We start from the raw sequence: 21,240 nt of genomic DNA, 5'->3' as shown, positions 1-21,240 counted from the left end.
TTTTAGCTGAAAGAGTGTTGTCAATGCCAGGTTACAAAACACAGGTAATGAAATATGTAGACTTTTTAAAAGGGCAGTGAAAGGAAGCCTGGCAGTGCTGCATGTTCTCAGAGAAGCAAACCTCTTTGTCAGCTCAAATGCACATGGCAAGGGAAAGGAAACTTCTGGGAGCTTTGGCTTGTCCTGTGGCAGAAAAGTTTAAAACATATCTTTGAGGATACCTCTGGGCATTGCTGGAAATCCCATTCAAACCTGACTCTTTGAAGCCATGCAATGTGTTAAAATCCACTGAGTTTCCAATTCCCCCTTGTGAGGGCTTACAATGTGTTTTGCTCTGTAAATTTCCCTGATTTTCTTACGAAACTGATGAAAAGGCAGGTGTGTATGCTAGAGGGGACTGGAGCACTTGTGGAAGATGCCTGGGCTCTGCTGAGCTGTCTCCCTTGACTCACCCTTGTAAAGCCTCTGAAGTTCATTCTGCCTGCATATGTTGCTGAGAAGAGAGGAGCAATTCCTCTGGAGATTTTAGCATTCTGTAAGTAAAATAGAATGATTTTTACATCATAGGGCTGAGACTTGAAAGCCAGTTGGGATGGATTTTGTTTAACTTCCCTATTTAAATAGCTCATGCTGAATATTTATACTTGCCTTTTTATTATCCCACCCATGTTAGTGGTAAATATGTCTATATTTTGTATCTTTGACATAAATAAGAAGGGGGCAGGTCGGGCTGCAAATAGGTATTAGTCTATGTCTGATGTAGAGAGAGTTGATGTTACAAGCTGCTAGCCCAAGCAGGGCATAAAAATCCCAGGTGCCACTGGGGCACTTTTCAATTCTTGCTGCCCTTCCCACTGCTGATTCTTCCTGTGGTTGGTGTCTTTTGGGCTGTCAAGAGCACTGAGCTCACCACTGCACTGCTGTTACCTGCACACGTTGTCAGAGCTGTGAAGGGCAGGGTCAACTCTGATACACACAAAGCCAATTAGGACTTACAGAGCACTAAACTCAAATTTCTTCAAGCCATTTCATTTTATTGATCAGACACACTTTTATTTCCAGATTGCTTGCTCTTGGGAGCCATCCAGGTTTCCTAGTGTGAAGGACTGTGTAAAATGTAATGATTCAGCACTCCCAGTGTGCCTGTCTGTGGATTGTGTTACCCTTTAAGCTACATTTAGGATGCAAGACAGGACTTAAAGAGCTCCATCATATATCTGATGCTCTTCTGAAAGAGTTCTCCAATTTGCATTTCCCTCATATCCTCCTTGAAATCAAAAGACATCTGTCATCTCTCTTGGCTAAATCCTAGGATTTTCCTGGAAGGGAGATTCCCAGCGAAAGAGTCCAGCAATTCAGCCTGTGCATGGAACAATACTTAACTAACTCTTCTGCCAAAAATTTTTGTCCAGGATGGTAAGTTTGTCCCTGTGGCTAACGAGTCTCAGAACTGACAGGTGGTACTTGAGGTGAGAAGCTGGAGCTCACCCTCACTTCAGAAAATGCTACACAGCTAAATACTGTCACTGCTTCTTTACCAGGGTTGTGAGTGCTGGCTCCAGGCACATACAGACCATTCTTGGAGTCTCTAGCACACAACTTTACTGCCAATTTAATGCCTTTTTGCACAGGAAAAATGTATTAATTTTGCCTCAACTAAATGTCCCAAGAAAGGAAATACAGTCATTCTAGATCAAGAGAGATAGATACAGTAAATATTTTAGTATGTTGTGCAATAAAAGGAGCCCTATATCTGATAAATACAGACACTTAACTTATCATGTGCTTGAATTCAAAGTACATGCACACAGTACTTCAGTATCCACAAACTGCTTGAAGGGCACAGAGCTGTGTGGGTCTGCAGCCACTGAAACTGTCTTTTTATGTTTCTCCTTTTTGGTGATACAAATTGGACTGAGAGTGATTCTGGGAAGAGCTATTGCCATTGTCCTGGACCAGGGCTTACTGGAGGATGTAGGGCAGAGAAACCTCTGCTGGTTCTCTGCAGGTCTGGTTTGTGTTTAAAACCAGGAGCAGCCATTCTAATTACCCTGAGCAACTCAGAAATCCCTCTTACTCTGCTGATGACACACAGGTTGCCAGGATATAAGGAATAGCAACAAAGATCCATGGCTGTAGAGTGACAGTTGGAGCATCTTCATGTGAGGGATCTCCAGAAATATCTGCAGAGCTGAGCTGGTTGGTTATCCTAAGCAGGCCAGCTGTGCCTTCAGGGCCAAGCAGTCCCAGAGTTCCATGAAATTCAGCTGATGGAAATCCATGCTGCCACACTTCATTAGAGAATGGCCATTGATGGGCATGGGGAGGAGTTAGGCTGGGTGTGAATGCCTCATTTCCTTGAGAAATCGGACAAAAATCTCCCCAGCACACACAGGCTGCTCAGAATGTGAGCAGCTCTGGGTGTGTGGGAGGAGAACGGCAGCCTGCTGAGCCCAACGGGAGTGGAACGCTGGGAGTTGCTGAGATCCAGAGCCTTTCCTCAGCAGCAGCCCAGCCTGAGTCTTGTGGATTTCCAGGGTTTTCCATTTAATTCTTCAGTTGTCATCTCCTCCTTTCAGGCAGTTATGGCTGCTCAGCTCCCTTTTCCCAGCCCATGTGAGTCCATCCCAGGGAAGCACCAAGGCAGGAAGCTGCACAGAGACACCCAGGTGCTCCCAGGGCTGCTGGCCCTGGGCTGCCAGAGGCCATCTGCAGGGCCATGGGCCACCTCTCCTCTGGAAAATGTACCACCAGTGCCCTGAATCTGATGTGAGATGTTGTGTTTCTGTATATCACAGGAACTGGATATTTAATTGTGTGGCAAGCTTCACTTGCCAAGTATTATTCTCCTGGACTACAAGCCAAGGAGGAACTGATCCGAACACATTTCTCCCTTCACTCACCTGAGGCTCTCATTCCTCTTTCAAATCACCTTTTCAAATTTCTTTCCAGAAACAATACCTCTAAACAAGGAAGTAGAGAATATATAATGACATATGGGAATATTTCTGTGGAGTCCATCATAATCCCATGTTCCCAAGTCACCTCTTTGCCTCAGATTCCCTTTGTTCCCCCTCCATCCTCCCACCAGCCCCCCTGTTTGTTCTTTTTCCTTTTGACTGCCCACTTTCACATTAATTTTAGCTTTTCTTCAGTCTTTTAATGCAGTATCTATTCCTTAAATTTACTATAGTTTGACATGCTGTTTCATGAGTCACTGCTGCAGATAGAGTTTGAAGCAGATTAAATCACACAAACTAGTTCTAACAGCTCCCTAAATCTAATTTGATTTTATGCTCTTTTTTGACAAACCTTTGTGGATTCTTTCATCCACACACTCCCCCTGAACAATAATGAAGTAAATACATGTATTTTTTGCACATGGTGATGCCTGTGTGCTGGGGATGGAGGGGACCCACAACTTCCTCCCTTTTCTCTGTGAACAGGTGCTGAGATAACCCACCACAGAAAACCTGAATCACATCTTCTTCCTCAGAACTCTTCTCTAACCTTTTTCTCCTCCAATTAATTTAACTTTATGACCCAAGGTGAGGAAATTCAGAGGTAGCAGACTGAGTATGCATCCCCATTTGCATCTTTTTACTAGAGAAATGATGCTTGGCAGCAACATTCCCCAGCATTTTTGTGGCCAAAAAATACTTTTCCCCAGCTTTTTTTCCATGATGCTTTATTGAACTTGTTTGCCTTAATACAGTGGGAATCATGCTGGTGCTTAGAAGAATCCATTCTCTCCAAGCAAGAGCTAAATTTTCCATACAGCTCCATTTTGCTTTGGTGTTTAATCATCTTTAGAAATTGTTCCTAAACTTATATGTGCTACTAAGGACATTAGTCTTTAAATAACGTTGTGCTGTGGTGGTGTGAGATGATTAGATTGGCAAGGATTTCTGTTGTGGTGTCATCATAATTTTCATCAGTACAGTGAATTATAACAGCTTGTTCTGTGCTCAAATTGATGTGATTGCCACTCTGGAACCCTGGCACATTTCACTAACACCTGACATCTGGAAGAGAAAGGTGGGAGGCAAAGCAAGCTCTCAAAGCTGCTGTGTGATGCACACCGATGGTCTCGTCATTCGTTCCAGCAGCTGCCGCAGCCAAGGGTAATGGCCTTTGTTGGTCAGCAGAGTTAATGCAATTCTTGTGATGATAAACCAATAGCTCTTGTGATTACTGATGGAAAATACCATCCAGCAGTGTGCTGTGCTGAGTAGGCAGCAACAGCAAGGAGCAGCACATCCTTATTTGAACTAAGGTAATGTGTCAGAAGCAGGTGGATGAGTTGGAGAATTATTTTAAAAAGAAAAGAAAGCATGCATGGAGTGTACAAGTGTACATCAAATTGAAGGCCTGTATCAGAACAGAAATTATTGTTATAGCTTGTTAAATAGAAGATTGTTCTACCAGCAAAACTGTAAAAAAAAAAAAAAGCATTTCTAGCTCATTTAACAAGAGATGCCCTTGCTTGATGGTGATCCCCGGCAGTCTGGTACTGCACAGGTGACATTGCTTCTGCAGCAGCTGCACAGATCACACATCTGCCTTGTGCCCAGCTGAAAAGGGAGACACAGATGTACCTGCTCTTGTCTGCTGGGTACAGCTCAGGTGGGGGTGATCTGAGTGGGAACAGCCACCACTTCATCCCTGTTCTCACTTTAGTGGAGGCCAGTGACATTGTGAGATCAGTTTTCTTTGCATCACCAGAGGAATTCCTTTCCTACAGCATTAGGCCTCTCACCAGCAGCTCAAAATGCAGACCACTGGCATGAGTTTTGGTGCAGACATATATATTCCAGCACTCAGGACTGGTGATGATTCTTTGCACAGTGTCTTGTTCCCTGCATAGTCAGCAAGTCCCACGCGCTGCCAGTTCTATGAGCGTCCGACAGGAAACCCTGATTTGTACTTCCACCATTAAGATTCTATTTCCAGCCCAGAAAATTATGCTGGGTGACAAGAGACAGCCCAGCTCTGCAAAACAGTGTAGACAAGACTGTCACACTGCTGCCTTGGCAGAATAATCTGCTCTGACACTGAGGAAATCACTGCACGGGCACAACCGAGCCCTGACCCAGCCAGGGACACGCACGAGTGTGAAGCACCAGCGCTGCCACCACAAGAGCCCAGGGTGCCACAAGTGCCACCAGGGCTGGGGACTTGCCCAGCACCAGGAATCTCCAGGCACAGCCAAAGTGCCTTCACTGACATTTGTGTGTGAGGCACAGCTCTCTGAGGCAGAGCCCCAAGACACCAGAGGTGGGGTGTCCCCCACGGGCGGTGCCTGGGGCTCTCTGTGCCTGCGTCAGGCTCTGCTACAGACACTGCAGGGCTGCACAGGGGCCTGGCACTGCTCTTGCTCTTAGCAAAAGCCACAGGAACAGCAGCAGCTCTACATCCAACTTTTCTTACAACAGAGCGAGGACTTGTGGCTGCCATTATCACAGATATTTTCTGTACAGCTGCATATTAAACTTTTAAGAAAATAATCAAAAGCCATTAATCACTAGCATATTTCTCACTACTGTGGTGGCCAAGGATTACTTCAATACTTATTTTAATGGATTTCTCAGCTATGAACGATTTTAAGGTTAAAGGTCTTGCAAGACTCTTTTTATAAGCTTTCTTAAATCTAATCCATCACTAATTTCCATATGTCTTGCACAGCACTAGGATAATGTAATGCATCATCACTTAAATCCCTCTCTGATAAAATTATCCCAGGTATTACAAAAATTCAAAGCATTGTTCTTAGCTATGTGAGCCTTTTTCAGATGTCTCACTAGTTAAGACATAAGCCTCATGTGTTCAATTTTTCTTCCTTTGGGATAACTGGAATAGGAGGTTTAAGATGGCACCTTGGCAGCTTAGATTTTCCACATCAGCAAATGTCACAGGCACAATTTGCTTTTTTAATGACAGCTCTTAACAGAGAACAGCTAACTTCCTAATCTTGTGTCCTATTTTTTGGCCTCAGTTCCAGTGTTTTTAATCCCACAAACCAACACTTTCCCTCTAATGTCATGTAAAACACTGATGTGTCTTTCATAATTGATTTCCTCAAATAATTTTGGTATTCTCTGCTATACAAGAAGTACAACTGTCAGTCTAAGCATCAACAGTACTCTGCTTCTGACAGTTGCCGTGTTGGTTATCCAGCCATGATTTTCACAGGGGAGACAGAGATGGTATTACCCAATTAATTAACTGCACACTCAGCTAAGACCAGACAGCTCTTTGCCTTCTCTACCCTATTAAGATATTTCTGATAAATGGTGGGAGAAGGTTAAGACAAGAAGCCAAGCCAGGTCTACCACGGTATATGTTACAGGGAAAGTTTATGTCCAGGGTCTAGGAGAAGCAGGCAAAAACCTGACTTTTCCAAGAAGTCTAAGAAAAACTTGAAAATACAAGCCTGTTAGCACATCACAAAGTCAATATAACACCTGAAAAAGCACAGAACAGGAGATAAACTGGAAAGGAAGCATTGCTAGTACATTGGAAAAAATGTGGTAATGGAAGTCTTGTATGTGAAGTTAAATGTAATGGTTGTTGCAAGAGAAACCATTCTATCAAAGCCTGCAGAGAAAAAAGGACAGGAAAAAATAGCACAGGAAGTGAGCAGTGATGCAGACAAGGTGACTGTACAAGTTCTTGACAATACCTCAGCAACAGCAGAAATAAATTGTGTCCATTCAGCTGTCCCTTGATGCAAGAATCTGCCCGTGCAGCCCCTGGGGAGCAGCCCCTGAGGAGGAGCTGCAGGAGGTCACCCACAGGGAGGTGAGTACCTGTGGGTAAGTTTACTGGTTGCTCTGTAATGCAGCTGTGCCACATCTGGGCTGTGCCAAGGCTGATTGTCAAGCCAAGCTGAGCCAGCAGTTCAGAATTTGCGGCGGCTGCTGAAAGCAAAGGCAGACATGAAATTACAGAGAAACCAAAGGTCTCTGAAACGGTCTCTGAGGAGATTTGTTGTTTTAACCTAATATACCTGACACCTTAAAGCCCTTGAATACCATCACCAGTACAGCTGCACTGCACATGAAAGGAATAAAAAAATCACCCTTGCCTGGGACACCCTTGCCTATCCAAGGCTGCTCTGTGTTTCTAGGTGCTAAGGAATTACAGGGATTTCTGAAATGATGAGATGTTCAGGTGGTTCACCAGCAGCAGAGCTGGTTACTTTCTGAAAACAAGCTTTGTTGGGGCTTGCAATAGGGAGGACTCACTCCACTGGGTTATTCAGTGCAAGTCCCTTGACAGCCTTCAAATTGCAAGCTCCTAGCCAGGTTTCTGAAACCAATATGTTTCAAATAAATGCTTGCATTATTTTCAGGTTGCCATTAAAGTGAAGATTTGCATCACATTATTAACATAATGTTGCTGAGAATGATGTGACCTCTATTCATGCCCCCTGGCCATAAATGATTTATGCTGAGCCCACCTCCATCCTTCCCCCTGTACAGCCTCATCTGTGCTGACATTTCCTTGTGAATATTTAAGGTGATGTCTCCTCTCATCTCTTGTTCAAAATCAAAAACAAGCACACTGCAGCACACGAGGGGAAGTGGATATGCAGCACACAGGTGGTGAAGGGACACAGAACTGGGCAGTCTGTAAAAAGGTAATACTGAAAATCCTGCTTTGGGGTATGGGTTGAATTGAACTCTCATCAGTAAGCCTTTGGAACTTGCCTAAGATGTGATGCAAATACTATTGTCCTATTACAGCCTCTCCTTATTTCAGTGCAGGAATGTTAGCTGGGGCAGGAGGTAAGTGTGGGTGATGCCACCTAATACGAAGGGCACAGGGTTGGCTCAGCCTCTGGTGGGAGACCCCAGAGCAGCAGCTGGACCTCGCAGAGATCTTCCCTCAGTGCCAGGGTCTGCCTGGCAGTTTGTTGTTCCGGGGAACAGCTCTGCAGCTGGGGCGGTGGCACTGCTGTGTCTGTCTGCATGTTAGCCAAGTCAGAGCTGGTTCCTTCACCAAAGCACCCACCTTGTGTGACAGCACTGGTAGCAAAAGGCATTTCAAGACAACTCTGAATGGGGACACCAGGTAATTTGTTTGTTTATTGAAATGACACCACACTGCCTGCAGGGCCACCTGTCAAACCTTCTCAAGAAATATATATAGAAAAAGAGAGAGAGTAATATATATATATATATTTACATAAAGCAAATTTGATGCTTCATTTATGTATTCTTCTCATTACAACCTCTTGGACATACTCCTGGCCTATGATCCAGCTGTCAAAAAACCAAAACACAGTAATCTGTCTCTAGTGCCTGTGGGGTTTGTGCTGCAGAGCTCCTGGAATATGCACATGATGTAGGAAGTCAGGGACACTGGGGTTATTAATAGCACCTGCCTTTGCCACGTGGCTTTGTAGCTGAGCACCGCCCATGCAAAAGCAATCCCTGTCTAATTCTGCACACCCTGGCTGAGGTACTGAAAATAATTCATCCTGCAAAGTAAGGACAGGCTGGAGGGAATGGGGCTGTCACCCTTACAGGGAACTATGTCCTGCCACATCCTCCCTCCCTCCACCTGTGGGACTGCCATGTCCCCTGGGCTGAGCCATGGCTCTGCTCCCTCCTTGGTCTGGGGACTCTGCCATGAAAATGTGACTGCCCCAGGGTGCTGCTAAGAGCAGCAAGAAGGATGCTGAACACCCTCCAACTCCCCTCTGCAGGGCACATTGCTTTGTCCCCATTCTCCATCCTCCAGAATCATCCTGGCTCTGGGCTGAGTTTACAGCTCCCCTTCCCTACAATGCATGTGAAAGCCAAAGGCTTCTGCCAGCTTTCCAAGGCCCTTGCACCTTTCAGTTACTACAGGGAAACACCAAGACACCAAGACTTAGGCAAAACATTTAGCAGGTGTATTTTCCCATCTACACTTTCTTACACTACTCTCTCCTTTCTCCTGGCTTGCTTTTTGCTCCCTGTGAGTGGAAACTGGGATGTCACAGGGCCATTTGGGACACAGGGAACTGGTTCTCTCCATCTCCCTGTGCTTCCTTGGTTCTTTTGTTGCACTGACTCTTGCTTGGAGAGTGTTCTCCGTGTTTGAAAAGCTCTCCATACTTACAAGCCCTGAAAATCACTGTGAGTAGCTTTGCCTGTCACGCAAATTTCACCAATACATTGCAATATTTGGAGATTTTTGTTACCTCTGGCAACATCATGACAGCCTTAAGTGTGGGAAAAATAACCCAGTGCCACCTTTGGCCATGTTGAGATGGATTTGAGTCATGCAGATGACAGCCATGCAGAGATTGGGGACATCTTTTTGTTCACTGTTACCAAAGGCTTCATTTACAACATTACTGTCTGTTCAGAACACCCTCTAAGCAAAATCCTGTGAATTGTTCATAATTTTTACATCTGGGTACTCTTCTGGGAAACCTCACTCTATGCTTTTGGAATTAAAGTATTACTGCTTTTAAGATTACTCATAATAACATTTCAGTGGTGCAAACACATGAATATTCATTCACATGAAGTTTGAGCTTTTGTTAGATTCAGCTCCTGAACTAAGGTGTTGGACAAAATATATTCTTTAGGATACTTTGCATGTGTACCCAGGGTCTAAATCATTACTTGCATTGTCTCCGTAGTTGCAAATATTAATTTCAATGCACATAGGAAATTATTTTCTTCAAAACAGAAATGATTAGGATTTTGTAGTTATATGTTTGTAATATGCTGGTAGAAAGAGCTGGAAAATTTGTTCACTGCCTCTCTCCCTTTAAGGGGAAATAGTGAAGGACATGTAGTCCAGTCTGAACCTGCAGAGCATCTAATGGGATTATGGTGCTTTATAGCAGAGTGTGTTCTGTTTAACTCAATAAAAATGCTCATTGCAAGCAGTGCTATCGTGAGCCTACCAAACAAGAAAGAGCCTCCTTTACCCAAGTGGTGATCAGGCATTAGAACAACATCTTCATTAGGGAACATCTTCAGCTTCAACATGATTTACTCACAGCACAGCCTGCAAATCCTCTGTGCTGGCCCAAAGAGCTACCCAGCAATGAAGAGCTCTGGGAGAGGGGGGTGTGAGCCTTTTGGGGTCTCTCCCCACTGCTCCCCAGTGCCTGGGCACTGCAGCCAGGCTCTGCTCCAGCTCTGCCCTTGCTGGCACCCAGTGCCACACAGGAGGGAGGGCTGGCTCCAAAGCAAATGCATTAGCACAACTTGCTGGCAGCTATCACAGCAGAGGTGCAGAAAAACACCCCTCTCCTTGTGCACCAGGGTGGTGACAACAAAGCAGGGAATTTAGGGGAGCATCCCAGGGGGAACAAGGGCAGGCTAAATGTTATTTTTATTACAGAAACATTAGCGTGATTAGAGAAGGTGGTCACAGTGCAAGAGGCATTTTCTGTCTTCTCGCTGTTCTCTATTACTGAGGGCATTAATCCAAAACCAAACCAACCCCTCCTTACCAAAATCTTGTTCATTCTCCTTCCCTGCTGCAGTCTGTGATCCTTCAGCTTGCTGGCATGCTTCAGTTGATATTTAAAACATCATCAGATGGTAGCTGTGGATAGTTAATACCCACAGATGTATTTTTAAAGCATCATCATCAGATGGTATTCACGGAGAGTTAACACCCATGGATATATTTTCTGAGCATAGGTTTCCCAGCCCAGGGACTGCCTTCCTTATTACACACCACCTAAATACAGAAATCTTCACCTGTAAGAGGATCCCATGGTATTGTGAAGTCAGAGCTTTTGAGCACTCTCCTGTGCAGTCATGTACCATGTTTAACATCCCTAAAATTTCTGGGAAATAGGCAGAGGGTGCCCCCATTCAGAAAAGGGATAAAAATCCTTTAACTCTGAAGAACAAAAAGACAAGCAGTGGGCAAGGGCACATGGTGCCCAGGGAAATAATCACCCAAACTCAGGAAGCAAGAACCTTGAAGGAAACAGAAAATTGAGCTTGGACAATTTTCCAACTCATTAACTGTTGAAATGGAGCAAATTCTACATCTGGACCTGCCTTCATTAAATTGCAGGGTTGAGTCACATTGACATCTTACTGCCTAAGCCCATGCCTCTCTTACCAGACCAGGGAGCCAATCCCTCAACAGGCAGTGCTGTCCCATTCCACACATACCCCTCAAGCAGCTCCAGGTTTCCCATCCAAGATTTATCACCATCTCTGCTGCTCAAAGGCACAGCAGCCCACTTTACCTCATTACCTGAAATCCTGGAGGTAAAACAAACCTGCACAGACCTAACATACCTTGGAACTGCTGCTGCTCCTGCTCTTTGATCCCACCAAGATGCCCTGGAAATGCTGCACTGTGGTAATGCTGGGGGATGAGGAGCAGCCCCAGAGCACCAGGCTTCAACAGGACAGCTGGCTGCTGCACTGAGCAGCACATCTCTGTGATTCTGACAGCTCAAAAAGTTTGTGGCCCAGAGGGCCCAACAAAAAATATTAAAAAATAGATAACACACATTTAGTCCCCCTCAGTATATTTTTAGGCACCTACTTTCCAGCTGGGACAGACAGGATTTGAGTTGCAAGGAACTGAGATCAAGCTTAGCAGGATGCCCACACATTTCAGCATCCCACACACTTAATACCCATGATTGTTACAACAGAGCAACTAGTCTGTAATTAGAACAGACATTGCCAGAGCTGCCTTTGTATTACTTATGAGTCATGCTGCTAAAATATTCTTTATTCATTATCCAAGACCTTTTCATTTCAGTGCCAGCCATTACCATGTTTCAGGCTGCACAAGACTCTGCCAGACTTGTCAAAGCCAAGTGCATTCTGATAGGGATCTTCATATTTAATCTGACGAAGAGATACTTTACAAAAGAGAGAGATCAAAAAGGTTCAAGTCTGCCCAAACAAACAAACAAACAAAACCACAAAAAAAAAAAAAAAAAAAAAAAAAAAAAAAAAAACAAAAAACACAAAAAATCATGCCTCAAAGTAAGGGATTTTCTCCTTTTTGCTTCTCCAGGCATACATCACAGCTAGAAGAACCACTTTACAACTTGTCTTAAATTGTTCTGTTAGTTAATTACATATTTGTATTTTAATGTCTTTCTAGTCAACCAGAGAGGAAAAAGGCTCATGAAGTACTCAAACTGAATAGAAAACCTTTTTTTCTTCTTTAATATAGTGCATGGAACAGAAAGGGAGAAATACAGCTGAAATGTATTATGACAAGCAAATAAAAGTAATATCAGAAAATTCCTTTGGGCAGATTCTGTTCTAGGCCACTAGTATTTACCAAGATTCATTTTTTTTATTCACTGTGTTATTAAATCACTGGGTTGGAAAGTCCTTGGGTCATTTCAAACCAGTGTCTCATTGATTTCTTATTCCTAAAGCATCCTTAATACAGGAGCATCATTAGAGATGATGACAACAATCCCTCCATTTCCCTCAGCAGTGGGCTAATTGTCTAAATGCTCTTTCTGCTGAAGAAGAACACTGACAGATTAATTCAGGCCCCAAGATCAGGTTTGTAAATAAATGGTTAGGTTAAAAAAAATATTAATTTGACAACTGAAAAGTTTCTATAAAAAACCACAGCAGGAAATGAGTGCCTTGGGTTGCTGTTTCCCAGCTTTCATGCAGCCACACAGATGCAGGCAGTAAGCAGGGATGCAGCATGGCAGGAGAACATCCCACTGCATAGCTGGGGCCTTGGGTGATCAACTACTGCTGCTTTAAAGATTTTATTTTTGGCCCTTTGGATTGCACCTGTTATCCTGACTGCTGGAACACAGGCTGCAGACAGAGGTGCCTCCCCCGAGTCTCATTCCTTAAGGGAATGGTGTTTCTCTATTCACTTAATTTCACAATGTCATGTTCTGCATTTCTAAAATCTTTTAAAGCTTTCTTGAATTCTTTTCAGGTTTATCTCTTTAGTTAGACTCAGTATTACCAAGAAGTGGAATTCATTGCTTTATATTTTGGAAAGTACACTCTCAAATGTTCCTCCATCTTAAGTTGAGAGAGTGGCTTCAATCTGAAGTTCCTTGAATTGTGTTTCAGTGAGCATTCAACCTTTGCCCTGCACACAGAAATCTCTGCACTTCCCTGCTTGGTATTTCTTGGTTAATGTATTTTAACTTTTTTCTCCTGCTTCTATTTTCTACTCCTAATTTACTTAGTATTTCTCTTTAGCCTTTGGAAAACTGCTGTATCTACATTTCAAAGAGCACCCAGATCTGCACCTGAGCTGGAGCATTTTGCCTGAGCCATGCAAGCACAAAGGAAAGGGAAAGGGAAAGGGAAAGGGAAAGGGAAAGGGAAAGGGAAAGGGAAAGGGAAAGGGAAAGGGAAAGGCCAGCCCTGGTATCTGGTGGTGCAATGCTGAAATGTGTAACAGATGACTGATCCTAGTGGCACCTGAGACAGAACTGTCAAGTGTTTTGTGTCACAGGAAATCAAACTGGAGTCAAGCACTATTATTGAACTGTTCAGTTTACCCATCTAATTATTTCCCAGTTAGGAAGGACATGACAGAAGTAAAGTACATAATGCTATCAAGAAAATAGCAAGAAAGAAAATGTCCAAAGCATTAAAATAGAAATAAAACAAAATTTATATTTTTAGGCTGAAACAATTTTTTTCCCTCATGACATCCATATTCTTCCTTTCAATAAAATCCCTGGGTGCATCCATTTCTGAAAGCACAAAGAATGTATTTACTGCCTCCCAGGAGAAACCATGCTCTGTGGCATCATTTCCTGCAAGAATTACAGACCTGGAAAAACACATCCACATCTGTGTGGGGAGTGGCACCAGCTCCTTCTCCCAGACAAAACCCAGCAGCGTTTCTCACCTCGTGCCATGCTGGGAGCACACAGAGGGGGATTCTTCACCTCTGGGAATGTGGTGCATTGGCACAGCAGGGAGGGACAGGACCAAAACACCTGGGATGAACCCCCAGACAGGCACACCAAGAAATGCTGGCTTTACTCAGCTATTTTTCCTCTCCCTTTTCCTAGTCTTTTGACTAGCACTAATAACACTAAAGACCCAGTGGTCAGTTTAGGGCTTGAGCAAATAAAGGTAGGTAACTAAAAAGTAAATCTATAGGAATGACCACAGCTGCTGTTTCCAAATCGTGGCTGAAGGAGTTTAAAATAATGGGAACTAACACAAAACTACTTCTGAGAGCCAGAATAAGCACTAATAGGCACTAAATTGTAAATTTCTTCATTAACTCATCTTTCTACTGAAGAAATGAGGTTTCAGAGGGAATTCAGGAATCATTTCTTCCACATGAAAAATTTGTGCACTTAATTTGTTGCAGTAAACTGCTGCTCTGAATGCTGAGGAGGTCTGTATTAGGCAGATGATGAAACAGCATCTGCCTTAACTGCTTTTTTCCTCACATTTAACAAGCAAAATATTTCCATTTCAGTGATGAGATGAAAAGCACAGTGGAGAAAATCACAGGAGAAAAGAAATTCCCAGTTTTCTAAGCAGGGCTTTAGAGGGAAATAGCTGATATCGCCAGACTTAGCATAAAAGAAAATAATGAAGAATCCTTTTACAAAAGGTTTACAATGAACAAAGAGAGTAATAGCATTTTGGAGGGGCATGCAGCACACAAGTGGGATTTCAAAACAACACAAGGGACTTGTAGATAGACAGATACATCTCTTTCATTATCAAGACTCTTAGACTTTTCTTTGATCTAAAAACAAACAATGACAATGGAAGGATTTACAGACTCTGAAATCTGAGTCTGGTTTCCATAGATTTCCAGTTATTCAGAAGAAGGTAATTGGAACCTACAGCCTCATAGTTGTGCCTGACATTGGCTCTGTATCATCTGTAGGTGATCTGGATATCTGTATCATTTGTAGATGCTAACATCTACCCCATTGAAACTCCCTCCAGTGTCACACATGCAAGAAGCAGCACAGATGTGACAGTGTCACTGCAGGACAGTGGGAGCTCACTCATTTCACTGCTGGTTCAGCTCTGGAAGTGTTAAAGACCCTGACCTTTTCTTCTTTAAACAGTGTCCTGGATACTGGGTTTTAACACAGCTTACTTCATGTAAAATATGCCCTTTTTTAAAAACAAATTCTGACTAAAATATTATTAAATACTTTTTCCAAATGCTTGTTCTTTTTCACTCCCTCCAAGTATTCAGTTCTCGTATATTACAGCTAACACCTTACTGCATACAAAATTCCATCATTGAATTTGAAGTGAAATCAGAAGAGCTTAAATTGCTTAGAGCCTTGGGAGGCCCCAGCCCCATCTACAGCAGGAATGCATTCAAGGATTCAGCCTCTGGATTAATCCCATGGCTCAGTGGATGGATCCAAGCTTCAAATTGAAGAGATTTGGAATACCCAGGTCACTGAGCCCAGAAATCCTTATGGTCAGTAGTGGGATCTCCTCACAGATATTTTGCTGCAGAGATTTTGCTGCAGTCCCCTTCCCTGCAGTAGGTGCATTGTCCAGTGTGTAGTTGCCCCACTGCAGACCAAAATTACCAGGAATAAATGAATTACTGTGCCAACACTTTTAGAGCTGAGAAAATGGATGACTTCAAAGCTGATTTCTTTTTCTTGCAACATTTTGGCAGAGCTCTTAGCACAGAAAAGGCACCATTCCCAAAAGTGATCAGAAGGAGCAACTCCTATCCATCATTTTTCCTTCATGCTTAGCAAAATATTTTGGGCTTCATCACAGAGTGACAACCTCTCTTGGCATTGCAGGTGTTGTTTAGATCTTCTCCGTGGTGCATGTAACACATGGAACTGGAGAACCAGCACTTCCAAATGTTCACATATTAGAGATGCAATATAAAGGAACAGCAAATGTTAATGTGAGGGACCCCTAAGTGGATCCCCTGTTCCTTTGGGGGAGTTTCCAAAGCCTTTCTCTACCCTTCAGTGTTTTACCTTGCTGGGTGATGGTGTCTCAGTGAGGTGCTTTGTACTGTTCTCTAGAGGAAGGAAGCAGCCATTGATATCAGATAAAGTAGGGGATGGGTTTGTAGCTTCATCTGCTTTAGCAGCTACAAATATCACCAGGAGAAAACATGAAGGGAGAAGTGTGTACGCCTATAAATGGCCAAACAAAGCAGGAAGCTGCATTTGTAAGAATTTTTTACTGTAAGTAGAAAAATGTTGTTAATACCTGAAAACACCCATCTGATCTCTATTTATAATTTCAAGACACCATCCTGGTTATACCCTGCACAATCTGCTCAGCAGCCATCTCAAAGCAGCCAGGAGAAATTGGAACTTGCCAATTCATTTACCAGTGTGCTACAACCTTTGCCGTGTCCAAATTGCATCTACCCATCAGAGTTGCTGGAGCTACAGGAAGCACAAGATAGTGTCAGGGAAGAAATTATGTCCCTAGGAAAAAGTTACAGAAGTGATCTTGCTGGAAACAGCTGAGCAGCATGGATAATAAGAGTTCTAGCCCCTGAAATGTCAGCAGGTTGAGCAGGGACTCTTGGATGAATGCTGGGACAGTTCAGCCCCCTCTTGCCATTTAAATGTTATCACAACAATTCCTGTAAGTTTCTAAAATGAAAAAAAAAATAATTAGCAGTGCATGGAAATTAATCATAAGCTTGTACTGGGAAAGCAGCTAGCCAAAATAAAAAGGACCTTTAAGGTGTCACATTTTTGAGATAGTACTGACTAATGGGAAGTATTTATGTTTGTCTGCTCTGTCTCCAGCCTAATCAGACTAGCACCACTTATAAAGCATATTTATCCTAGCTGGCTTCGAGCTGGCAAATGTGTGTGCAGCTCAAGTCAGAGCAAAAAGAAGAAAACAATTGCCCTCTGATCTTCACAGGTTTCAGGACAGGGATGGTACCAAATTTTAGGAGATCTCAGTTCCAATTCTGACCGAGACCCACAGAGACCTGGGTGAGTGGAGTGAGCCCAGACTGAGCCCTGTTTCCCCCACCTTTGCTAAGCTGTGCCCAAGGACAAGCTTACTGCAGAAAAACAGGTATTGTGATGATTTTATTTAAGTGTCCCTAAGTGGCATTTCATACAAAATATAAATTACCTTGCCCACTGCTTCCCTGACAAATACCTTTTCTAGCTCTTTTATTGAACAGCATAAATATATCACTTGGTATTATATGTGTTAAGTGTGCCTAGAGATCTTTCTTCCAGCAGTATTTCGTCTTGCAAAAAGCAGAATATTGACAAAATATGTAGTCTTTGAGGTAAAATGTGATGGCCAGCTGGGTTGAACCCATCACTTATAGGAGCAGCAGTCCCATAGAAATGTAGGTGTTTCAGAATGATCATGCTGCCTTGGCTCAGTTTTCAGGAATACCTGACTGCCCAGGGCTTTTTATTGTGCCTGAAGTTTGTAGTGTGACGGACACCAAGGTTATTTGAGGGATTGTTTTATGGCAGTGTGTCATGGTGCAACCCCACACGGCCTCTGGCTCACTCCCTCCAGTGGAATGGGGGAGAGAATGGGAAAGGTAAAACTCAGAAAGCTTATGGGTCAAAATAAAGACAATTTAATAGGTAAAGCAAAAGTTGCACATGCAGCAAAAGGAAACCAGGGTATTGACCTTTCCCCAGGGCAGGCTGATGGGTGTTCAGCCGCTCCCAGAACAGCAGGGCTCTGTCACATCTAACAGTGACTTGGGCAGGCAAACACCATCCCTCTGAACATCCCCACTTCCTCCTTCTTCCCAGCTTTATGCCAGGGACAGGATGGCACACAGTCTGGGAGTCCCTCGGGCCAGCTGGGGTCAGCTGTCCTGGCTCTGTCCTCTCCCAGCTCCTTGTGCACCCCAGCCTTGTGCTTGCTGGGTGGAGCAGAAAGGGCCTTGATTTCACCCAGCAGTACCAAAACCATCCCTGAATTATAAACACTGTTTCCAGCACAAATCCAAACCACAGCCCCACACCAGCTACTGTGGAGAAAATTAACTCTTCACCAGCCAAAACCAGCACACAGTCACAAAGTATAAACACAATAAATACTGTGCTGGTGAGTTATGGGATGTAGACTCACCTGAGTCAAATCTGTAAAAGGATCTCAGCAGGTCACACCATGCCTTTGGAGTCTGGCCTAGCGAGGATTTCTAGCCCCAAGAGCTGCCCCCTGCACCCTCCCTGACAGGGCCACCTTCACTCACTTCTCAGCAGTCAGAAGTGCCCCTAAACACCTGAAGAAGGATTTTCTCACAACAAACTTAAACACAGAACCTCCAATTTAAGCTGTGCTCAGAGAAGCTCCAGGATGCAGGACACATGCTGGGATCAAAGCACGAGCAGGATACCAACTCCATCTCCCTTCAGTTTTGGCTACTGCTCTGTCACTTGGGATTTCCCAAACACAGCTCTGTGATGTGGCTCCTTTGCATGCCCCACCTCTTTATACACTTGCTGGCCTGGAAAAGCCCTTTCTTGCAGATTCATTGATCTAAACCACCAGACACCAACTTCAGCAGACTCCTGAATACAGGAAATCACGAATGCCATGAGGGGATTTCATGTATTTAGATGAATAACATTATGGGGTGGCACATAGTGTACACCCCACGGCAGCCACCCCCTGAAAATGTGACATTCATGAAGTCAAAGATTATTTTGCCTTTTGTGTTATCCTACACTAGTCCCAAGCACAGGAAGAAGAAGAATGCCTGTTTTGCACATCACTCGCTGTTAGGCTGTGTCTGGTTACATCACATAATGTTCAGCAATGCAAGCAGATAAAATGTGACACAAATGTCATGTTGAATCAGATTTTAATGGAGTTGGCAGGTTTTATACCACAGATGAAAAATACCAAATTCAACCATCATACCTATAGGTATTCAGGATGAAGCAATGCTAGTCACTAACTCTAAGCCACATTTTCACATTCTAACTTATAAAATGGCCATTTTTACTCTCTGTTTTGCTCCTATTCCTTCCCAAAAGTCATAAAAAACCACGATGAGGACTAACCAGGACAAAGCATGCATCTGCAGGGAATTCATCTACTGAAAAATGGATAAAACTTAGAGCCTGTCTCAAAAAAGCCCACCAAAATCAATAATAACCTTTCTATTGATTCAAACAGGAAATGGATCAAGGTGTCCATGCCTCAATAAATATTTTTACTGTACAACTAATTTCCCATGAGAAGGAAATTAAAGGGTTTTTTGTAGCCCTGGGGGAAAAAATGCAGAGCAAATTTTATGTAACAGAGCAGAAGGATTACAAAGGGGAGGCAGCACCTAGGTAATATATCAAGTGATAATACCATGTTGGGTTTTTCAATGTTTTCTTCATTTTCCAGTCATACAGAAATTTTACACTGAGGAAAGAGCAAGGCTGATGTTTGCACCACGACTCGTGTCCATGCCCCTCCAAGCTACAGCTAGCAGAGAAAACATGGCTTTGGGATATCAGAGAGCCCACTGGGCCCTCACCCCCTCCTCACCCAGCTTCTGGAGCAGAAAAAAAAAAAAAGCCCCAGGACCCTTGGAGATCCTAAGATCCTATACCTGTGGCTTCTAAACCAGTCTTGCCAGGGCCACATTGTACAGGAGATAGAGAGAATCCTGACAGTCCTCTGCAGGGATCCTCCTTAGCCACAGCTGCAGCTCATATCAATTACTTTCAGCATCCTGAGGGTGTTTATCATGCAGTGCCTCAGTGGGATTCTGCCTTTACAGCAGATTATTGTCAGGAGACTGGAAACTCTTGTGCCACACTAATAAGGTAATGCTCTGATAAAACAGTTGGTTAATAACTTTTATTGCAAACAGAAGACAAGTCAAAACTACAGAACTGCAGCCTGAAAGGAAGAAAAGAGAAAATGTCCAGCATCATCACTGCCTGCAGTCCTCACACATCACCTGCTCACCAGCACACTGCAGCAATGATCTGCAGCAGCGCGGGGAGGGCATGAGCTGGCAGAGGGATTCTGCTCCCCAGAATACATCACCTAGATAGTTTTCTCACATGCTGATTTTCCTTCTCTCACCATATAATTTACACATCAGAAAAATTTCCCTTCCCTAGTCTGCATGTCTTCTGGTAAAAGGACAGATATTCCTGCAGCGACTGGGATGCTGAGCAGTGAGCTGAAAGTGACTGTCAGGAGTAGCAGGAATTAAAAGGACACTGTCCAGACCATGGATATAAACTTTCATAACCTCCTCCTTGGTTTTGTGTTCATCACATAACCATGAGTCAGAAGAAGAATTGTGTTTAGCATCCTTTGCATACCAGATCTTGCTGTGCTCTGCTGCTCCTTTTGCTATGAACCTTCCCTTTCTACTTGATGAGAGCAGAGGCTCCTCTCCTGCTTCTTTTTTTCTGGAAGCTCTAATAGCTCCACTCCTCAGCCCAGTTCTGGGGGAAGAGAGCACATGCAGGGAGGTGCTGGGGGCAGGTGTGCCAGTTGATGATTGTTGAAGTAATGCTCCACTAAGATTTGCAGTATATTAGACAAGGTAGCTGTGCTCCTCTCCAGGCTCCCCACAGCAGCTGCTGTCAAGGCCAGGTGCCACTGAACAGAGACCCCATTGTGTAGGCCAGAACTGCCCCTTTCATATGGGAACTCTGATAAAGGGCACTTGAACTAATCAGACATTTTCTCTGAGGTGAAAACATTTCCAGCTTACCCTCTTGATCCTTCGGATTGCTATTCATTGTGTGCACTAGAGGAGTGCCTGCAGATGGACCCAAGCAAACTATTAATTCAGTGATGAATCCTGCAGTTTACCAGTAGACTAAGACTCAAATTGCAAAACAATTCATCTTCAACCTCGTTCATAAGTGAGGAACAGGTATCTCGAGGCTGGTAACCTTTTAGAGACATCACGGTGGCAGATTCTGCCTGACAGGTCTGATATGAATTTTGCCTGCTGCATAAATATTGATGGCCTTAATGCTCAGCATTGCAGACTTAATCTTCTTAGCAAGTACCTTTCCAGATTTGGAGCTGTGCTGGCTGCAGGGTCCCCCTCCTTCCCCAGCAAGGCAGCGATGAGCTCAAGGTGCTATTCAGAGTCATTAGCCCTTGAATGGGAAAGTTAATTGACAAGTGTTCGGGAAGGAATGGTGTGTACTTGACCGTCTCAGAGGAATGGCTCTCAGCCAAGTGGATTCAAGATCCTGAAGAGCCTCTGACACATTGAAGAAAGGATGGGGAAGGCACAAAGGGAACAAGGAGCCTGTGACAGAACTGTGATAGAACTGCTCTTGTCGTGGTAGGGGAAACA

The sequence above is a fragment of the Vidua macroura genome, chromosome 14, assembly GCF_024509145.1.
Source record: "Vidua macroura isolate BioBank_ID:100142 chromosome 14, ASM2450914v1, whole genome shotgun sequence".
Classification (NCBI taxonomy): domain Eukaryota; kingdom Metazoa; phylum Chordata; class Aves; order Passeriformes; family Viduidae; genus Vidua; species Vidua macroura.
Note: the sequence above shows the minus strand (reverse complement) of the source record.